Here is an 8,940-nt window from a genome sequence, read left to right on the forward strand (position 1 = left end):
CAAGCTGGGGCAGGGGCAGAGGGAGAAGCAGACTCCCCACTGAGCAAGGAGCCCCATGTGAGGCTCAATCCCAGGATCCTGAGATCACGACCTGAGCCGAAGGCAGACTGACTGAGCCACCCAGGCGCCCCCATGGTGGATTTATTTCATTTTACTCTGCTGTAAAACCAAGGATTCCATTACAGCACAGAGACCATTATATTTCTAAAAGTCTTGAAAAAGTGGTGTGGCACATGCAAGACATGAAATACAGACTGGAGGATTGGGTCATTTCCTTTACAAGACGAAACTACGCCGTCACTGAGACACGCATGTAAACTAACATTGCAGCATCAGGCTGAAATGTACCACAAACATGACAACTTCTAGGCATGCCTTCAAGCACCGACCTTAGGATGGACTTCCAGTCTGTAGACTTCAGTGTGGGGAAGATTACCATTCTTTGGAAAAATAGAAAGTTCACACTTCTGAAATTGCACAGGAGAATTTTAAGGCCAAAACACAGCAGGTTCATGTCTCTTCATCTCCAGGGACAAAACTGATGCTTTACTCAAAACCACATTAAGCTTCTTAGTTCGAATCCCACCCCAACCTTGTGACCTCCTGCACTGATGTTCTTTTTAATCAGTTAAAGCTGATGGGTTTGGTTTGACGCCTGGTTGAAAGGTTGGAGTATAACCCAGTCCAATCAGGCTGGGATTATTTGTTTTAGCAGATAAAGGAGTTCTACAAGCCAGTGTGTAGTTAGCAGCAACGTCAAAATAGGTGTTAGTGCTAGCTATGTAAGCAAGGCTCATTGGTGGTCCAATCTTCTCATTTTAAGCCCCTGGTAGATAGAACCTCCAAGTTCAGTGCCATCATTTACTTGAGGGTGCAGCTGGAGGTCTGTAGCCTTGTAACCCAGGGCAAAATTATTCTGTGACTGTTTAGGTTTGGCTCTGTCAAAACTCATCTGAGAGCCAGCAAGCCAACCTTCAAAGGCGAACACAACCCAATCATAAATGGTTGGTTCAGAAAAATCTATATCAACATTACTGTTGAGACAGAAACAATCTTATTTATAGGGGACTTCAATTTCCCACTCTTCTTTCCTGTGTTCAGTACAAATATGGTATCAAGAGTCAGTTTCAACCCTTCAACCAACTTACTCTCCAAAGACATTTCTGCCCCAAGGGTGTTGTCTCCTTCATTTTTGGTTGAAAATAAGTCCCTCGTTACAGATCTTATATTTGGTCTCTAGGTTGTCTGATGCTTTCCCTGTATCTGTGGAAGCATGACTGGAAGTAGAAAATTCCACTCAGCTACAAGATTGGGTTCTCAGATCTACTGACTATACCAAACACAAATCCTCTGTTGAAGACATCCTTCACAACCATTTCTAGCTCACAGTAAGTCAGCGTGTCACATGTATCTCCAGCCGGAGGACCTCTCTCCATTCTGCCAGGGCAACCCAAATGGTAAACCATTCTTGCCTTCCTGGAATAGTCCACTTTGGTCACAGTGTATTCACCAGACATTGCTGGATTTGTTTTGCTAATAGTTCACTTAATTTTTTTTCACATTATGTAAAATGTGGCCTATTATTTTCCTTTTTTATAATGTTCTCATCAGCTTTTGGTATCAAGGTAACACTGGCCTCAGAAGACAAAATGGAAAGTGTCTCACTTTTTCTATTCTCTGGAAAAGTTTATGTACAATTGGCATTATTTCTTTCTCAACTATTTGGTAAAACTCACCAGTGAAGTCATCTGGATTTGGGGGTTTTTTTTATGGAAAGTTTAAAATTATTCATTCCATTTCTTTCATTGTTACAAGCCGGTAGAGATTTTCTTGTGTCCATTTAGATAAACTGTGCTTTTCTAGAAAATTGTCCATTGGTAAAAAAAAAAAAATTCTAGTTATTTACATAACATTGGCTTTAATATCCTTACAATATTTCAAATATTTGTAGGATCTATAACAGTGTCCCCACTTCCATTCTTTTTTATAAAGATTTTATTTATTCATTTGACAGACAGAGAGCATGAGAGCACAAGCAGGGGGAGCAGGAGAGAGAGAAGCAGGTTCTCCACTGAGCAGGCAGGGACCCTGACGCTGGGCTCCATCCCAGGACCCTGGGATCATGACCTGAGCCAAAGGCAGATGCTTAACTGACTGAGCCACCCATGCGCCCCATCCGCATTCCCATTCTTAACATGGGTTATTTTTACCTTTTTTTCCCTTGATCTCACTAGGGATTTAGGACTTTATTAGTCTTTTCAAAGAACCAACTTCTAGTTTTGGTGAGCCTCTCTATTCTGTATCTTATATTCCATTCAGTTCTCCTCTTGTCTTTATGATTTCCTCCCTTCCACTTTGAGTTTGATATTTTTCCAACTTTTTGAGGTAGATGCTTAGATCACTGCCTTTTCAGCTTTTCTTCTTTTCTATTGTATGTGTTGTAAGCATATAAATTTTCCTCTAAGTATGGCTTTAGCTGCAACCGACATGCTTTGCAGTATTTTCATTATCATTCCGGTAAAATATTTTCTAGTTTCCATTGTTATTTCTTCATTGATTTATGGGTTATTTAAAGGATAATTCTTTCTTTTCTTTTTTTTCCTTTTAGTTAGAGAGAGAGCAAGCATGGAGGCTAGGGGCAGAGGGAGAGGGAGAGAGAGAATCTTATGCAGGCTCCATGCCCAGGGCAGAGTCCAATGCGATGCTCAAATTCATGACCCTGAGATATGACCTGAACTGAAATCAAGAGTTGATCACTTAACTGTCTGAGCCACTGAAGTGCCCCTTAAAGGATAATTCTTAATTTCCATACCTGGAGGGATCTTCAAATGATCTTTTTATAATTTATTTCTAATGTGATTCCACTACTGCCAGACAACAAACTGTATGATTTCAATCCTTTGTTTTTCATTGAGATTTGACTTAAACCTAGCATGTGGTAGTTTTTATAAATATTCCAAGTGTAATTTTAAAAAATGTAATCTACAGGGTTAGGTGAAATATTCTTTATATATCAATTAGGTCAGATTTGTTAATTGTGAAGTTCAAATCTATATTTTTTTGCCTCCTTAATGACAAAGGCATGTGAAAATTTTACACTATGATTGTAGATTTATGTATTTCCTCCTGAAGTTATGTTGCTTTTTGCCTTACACATTTTGAGGCTATTTTATTAAGTGCATACAGTTTTAGAATCATTACATATTTCTGGTAAATTATTTATTATAAAATAGTCTATCAATAATTTTTTTCCTTGAAGTCCACTTTGTCTGATATTAATATAATAACCCTCGCTTTTTTTGGTTAATGTTTACATGGTACATCTCTTTTTTATTCCCTTACTTTCAATATTTCCTTGTCCTTACCTTTGCGATGTGTTTCTTGTAAGCAGCATATAGTTGTTTTCTTAATCCAGATCTACCATCTTACCATTTGCTTTCAGTTGTCCCACCTATTCTATATTTCTTACTTTTAAATTGATTGTTTCTGTTACTTCATTTTCCCATTTATTTTGGTATTAATACATTATTTTACTATTCTTTTAGTAGTTACCCTAGATATTATTACATACACCCTTTTTGAAAAAATTAACATCAAATACAAATACTTTTATCTCTTCCTGGACAATGAATGCTAGGACCTTGTAGCACCTTAACTGTATATACCTTCTTACCCAAATTAGATGCTATTTTTTCCATATGTTTGTCAATTTAATTAACTTCATTAAGATGGAGTTGACACTCCATAAAATGTTCCTGTTTTAGGCATATAGTTTGATGAGTTCTGACAAATGTATGCAGCCATGAAACCAACATGATATAAAACATTTACTTAACCCTGAAAAGTCATCTCATGCTCAGGTATTTATTGACCTGATTTTTGTTATTATAGGTTTGTTTTTGTAGTCTTTTGTGTTTGACTTCTTTAAGATCATCATGTTTTGAGATTCATTTATGCTTTTACAGATATCACTAGTTTACTGTTATGTATAGCTGAATGATATTCTACTGTGTTAATAGTCCACAATTTGTTTATACAGTTGCAATTTGATGGATATTGGAATTGCTAGGTCACATATAGTGTATGTTTAGTTTTTTTCAGAAACTACTGAATTGTTTTCCAAAGTGGTTTTGCCATGTATTTAGATTTTTATATATTTCAACCCCATTAAATTTTATTACCATGATTGCAATCATCAATATTTATTTATATTTCTTTTTCTGTGCATCTTTTATTTTTCTCTTCATGCTCTTTTGCATCTCTGAACTGCTATCTGGAATCATTTTCTTTCTGACTAAAGAACACCTTTCAATCTTTTCATTAGTGTAGGTCTGTTGATGATGAATTCTCTCTATTTTTGTTTGTCTGAATGTCACTTACATTTTTGAGGATATTTTGGCTTTTATTGTTTCTATTGGAAAAGAAACTGTCAGTCTTATTGTTACTATTTTGAAGGTAATTTTCTTCTTTTATTTGCTACTTTTAAGACCCTTTTTACCCTTCATTTACAGCATTTGTACTGTGGTGGGCTCAGGTGTAAACGTTTTTATAGTTACCATCTTGGTTCTATTGTGCTTCTTGAATCTGTAGTTTGATATCATCCATCCATTTTAGAAAATTCTCATTTGTTATCTTGGCAAATAGCAATACCATCCAATTCTCCTTCTTTCTTCTCCTTCTGGACAGCAATTATGCATATCATAAAAATTTTCTCTGTATCTTTTATGTTTCTTAGTCCTTTTCTGCATTTATTATTCTTTTGTTTCTCTGTGCTTTTATTTTGGATATTTATTACTGATCTTTCAGTTCCTTAGTTCTCTCTCCAGCTGTTAAACCCATTATGTTTTTTCTGTTCTAGAAGTTTCATTTTTAAAATAATTTCCATTTCTCTACAAAAATTCTCTGTAAGTTTATCTCTGTAAATATATTAGGTACAGTTATTTTGAGGTCTCTGATTATCCAGATACCCGTAAGTCTATTTTTGTTGTGTTTCTCACTTTGGTTATCTATCACAGTAACTTGTCTCTTCATAGTCTTGAATATTTTAAAACAAATATTGGATATTGTATATGAAAAATTGTAGAGAAAAATTGAAGTTTGGGATGATAGTCTCTTTCAGTAGAGAGGATTTATGTTTTTCTTCTTGTTAATAGCTAAGGGTTCAAGTTATCCCAGACAACCTGAATTCAGTCAAGGATTGGGATTATTTGAAGCTTCTTTAGTCCCTTTGAGATTAGGTTATTTATAGTTCACAGTTAGTCCCCAGGTGCAGCTGTGTAGCTTATCCAAAGCTTAGAGGGGTATTTGGATCCTCCTCTTTGGTAGCTTCTGAACTCCAGGTTTTTCTCCTTAACTTCTTGAATTTGTCACCCTCTGTTGAACTCCTAAGCCTCTCATCCACCTCTTCTGGAAGCTCCAGAGACCCCAAATGCAATGCCCATCTCCCTGGGTTTCCTTCTTTTCTAAGATCTTGGCTCCCTGATTCTTCACTGACTTCTTAATTCCCTGATGCCTTCAAACACTTTTAAAAAAATAATTTTTCAGCTCTTCTAGTTCTTAGCAAAAAGAGTAATCTGAATTACTCAGATTACCCACAATCAGAAGGGGAACTCCCAGAACAAAAATCTTTAGGTATAAATGAAAAGAATCAGAGTGAAGAAAAAGGCAGGCTACAAAATATTAGAAATCATATGTGTATGAACATACTTACGAAGAACATAAACAGTACAAGTGAAACATAGCTGTAGCTTCTCAGTAGTCTTCAATACCTCTGTTATCTTCTACATACTATCTTCTATATATTTTATCTCCTGTATATATTCTACCCTATGACTAATCACCTCCCTACTTTGGTACATTTGCCTGGGAAATGTAATGAAATTTGTTATATAAACCCCAATTTTCAATTATTAGTGAAAATATAGAAGAAATTGAGAGGGGGGAAAAATTAGTGATATGTATTACAGTTACTTAGGTAATAAAAAAAGATTATAAGATGCAAATGGTCAATCAATTATTAGGGACAAAACAATTGCCATTCAAAACATGAATTGATAAGAAGATGTGAGAATAGTAAAGATTTAAAATATAAAAATTAGGATAACTCTATGGTTGCTGTTAAGGGTAGGGAATAAAACCAAACTAAGAGCAAAGTAGTATTAATAAAACAAAAGCACAGTAGCATTTGAAAAAAAAAAAAAGAAATCAATCTTCAAAGAAACTTTATCACCAACAAAAATAATAGAAAATGAAGTGGTGGTAAAATAAAAATTAAGGAAATAAAATTTCTTAAACAGAAAACTTTCAATATCAATTCTTGTTGGAAAAGTCATTTTTCCATAGTTAATAGAAAATTATTTTCTGCCTCAATAGTTACAATGCATATCATATATTTCAAGAATTTTTGTTGCTTTAGGACTTTATCATCAGTTTTTTAGGATTAGCACTTTGAATATAGTCTTTATTGAGCAGATGGAAATGTCAAATGTGTATGGGAATCAGAAGAATCTACACAGACCCAGTTGATCCTGAACAATGCTTTTGGAATAAATTCCTGGTATAATTTGTGTTTTCCTTGTATTGGCTTCTTTTCCTTAAAAATCTGCTTACGAAAGGATTCCAGTGAAGTGGTTAAGCAATGACTTTAAAGGAAAGTACAACTTCCAGAGCTGCAGCAATTTAGCGCCACTGTTCCAAGTCAAAAGATGCACTTGTAAATGCGGGAGAGGAAAGGAATCAGAATTACTGAGGATGAAGGATGAGAAGCAGTCCAGCAAATATTTTAACTTAAAGTCATTTCTTGGTTATTAGGACAAGATAGTGTACTGAATGAGGTTGAAAGCCAAAGTAGCCAACTAAAACCAGGACCTAAGAGCTTCGTGATCAGTTTACTTGAGAATGAAAGAGAACACCAAGTACAGCACAGCAGGTACTCAAGCCTGGTACATTCTAGAAATCAACATGGAGCATATAAAGCTAGATAGACACAAGAATGTTCAGCTCTTTTAGTCTTGCGTTTATAACTGAAGAACAACTTGATAATATGGAGAGTATATTAGAGAACATATATAGTAATGCAGAACACAAATCTGGTGTTCGAAAGCTGAAAACTAGGTCCGGAAAGACTTCACACAAGCCATCAAAATATGAGGTCATAATATGAGTGAAAATGCAAAGATTGTACTCTCAAAACAGGATATAATTCTCTTAACCTGAACTTCTGACTCGATGTTTCCTCTATGAGTTTCTTTTCACTTATTGTTATGAAGAGGTTTGATGAAACCATCCACTGTAGTGCCCCACAAATTCTCCTCTTGTTTTTGAGTTATCCTAAGTTGTCTTCAGTTGTTTCAAAGAATGGTATGAAATCCACAAACAAATGAACTAATAGTTTTTTGGGTTTTTTTTTTTTTAAGATTTTATTTACTTGAGAGAGAGAACACAAGCAGGGGGAGCTACAGAGGGAGAGGAGGAGGCAGGCTCCCTGCTGATCAGGGAGCCAGTGGGCTTCATCCCAGGACCCTGGCGTCATGACCTGAGCCCAAGGCAGATGCCCAACTGACTGAGCCACCCAGATGCCCCAAATGAATTAATCGCTTTACTTTGCTTTAACTACAAACTAAATATATACCAGAAGGGATTTAAGGAGATCATGTGGAGTGTCATAAAACAAAATAACCCAAGAGTACATCCTTTCTAAAAAGTGTGGTAATCACTGCATTATCTAGAGTGTATCTGAAAACACTATATAGTTACCATACAAGTGTCTTAAAATGATCTGAAGCTACAACATATCAAAAAACAAAACACAACACTAATGAACTGAGCGAAAAAGGCTTGCTTCAGGGATACAGAATCAAAACGATGGATTTATGCTTTTTTCTTTTCATCACGTTGAGTCATGTGCTACTTGTAAAACTATTGTCTCTCGGGTTCTGACTTACCTCCTATGCTCCGCTTTGTAACGCAGGGGCTGGGACTCTACCCACCATTTTCTTGTGCCAGCTGTCTCCCTCGTGGAGTGCCAGTGAGGAACACTGGCAGAACACTGGAGAAAGACTAGGAGGCAGGAGGAAGGAAAGGGACCTACTCCTTTTGGTAGCTCCCTGTTCTGGTCAGCGTCAGAAGCCCCGCTTTGTCCCCGCTGAAGCTGCACTTTGTTCCAGAGGGAGCGGTTTGCAGCCCTCCTAACCTTTGGAGCCCCTTCCTCATTGTCCCCTCAGAGAGGCCACCACTAGTTGCTGGCCTCTTGTCCTCAGAGCTGGAGGTTTCTGCTCTGTGGGCCTTTTCTTTAAGCTCCTAAATTTTCAACATGCCAACAGCTTCCCTTTGTTGGAACCCTAGGGGGGCCCGCTGCTTCCTGTAGTTGCTAATTCTGTCTATAAAATGCGACACCTTAGTGTTCCATTTTTGCCTTGTCGGTCACTTTGATGGGCAGAATAACAGTCCCCCCCAAAGACATCCACAACCTAACCCTCAAAACCTGTGAATATGTTACCTCACACGGCCAAAGGAATTTAGCAGTTAAAGATCTTGAGATGGGAAGGTTACCTGGGATTATCTGCATGGGCCCAGTGTCGTCACAAGGGTCCTCACGAGAGAGAGCTAGAGGCTCTGAGTCGGAAAAGTGGGTGTGACAAAGGAAGTGGAGGTTGCAGGGATGGGAGGGCCACTGAGACAAGAAATGCAGGTGGCCTCTGGAAGCAGGAATAGGCAAGTAAGCATAGATTCGCTGGAGCCTCCAAAAGGAACACAATTCTGCTGACACCTTGATTTTAGCCCAGTGAAAATGATTTCGGGCTTCTGACTTCCAGAATTGTAAAGTAACAAATCTGTGTTGTCTCAAGCCACTCCATGGGAGGTAATTTGTTAATAGCGGTAATAGAAACCTACTGTAGTTACCTGGTTAATAACAGTTCACATTAAATTCTGTCTGTTAGA

The 8,940-nt window shown here is 37.1% G+C and overlaps 1 pseudogene; it reads right to left on the reverse strand.

Moving 5' to 3' along the window:
* Positions 1–550: 550 nt before the first annotated feature.
* On the reverse strand, positions 551–1,517 carry LOC110584129 (annotated as a pseudogene).
* Between the last annotated feature and the right edge of the window lie 7,423 nt (positions 1,518–8,940).

The sequence above is a fragment of the Neomonachus schauinslandi genome, chromosome 2, assembly GCF_002201575.2.
Source record: "Neomonachus schauinslandi chromosome 2, ASM220157v2, whole genome shotgun sequence".
In the NCBI taxonomy this organism is placed as follows: Eukaryota; Metazoa; Chordata; class Mammalia; order Carnivora; family Phocidae; genus Neomonachus; species Neomonachus schauinslandi.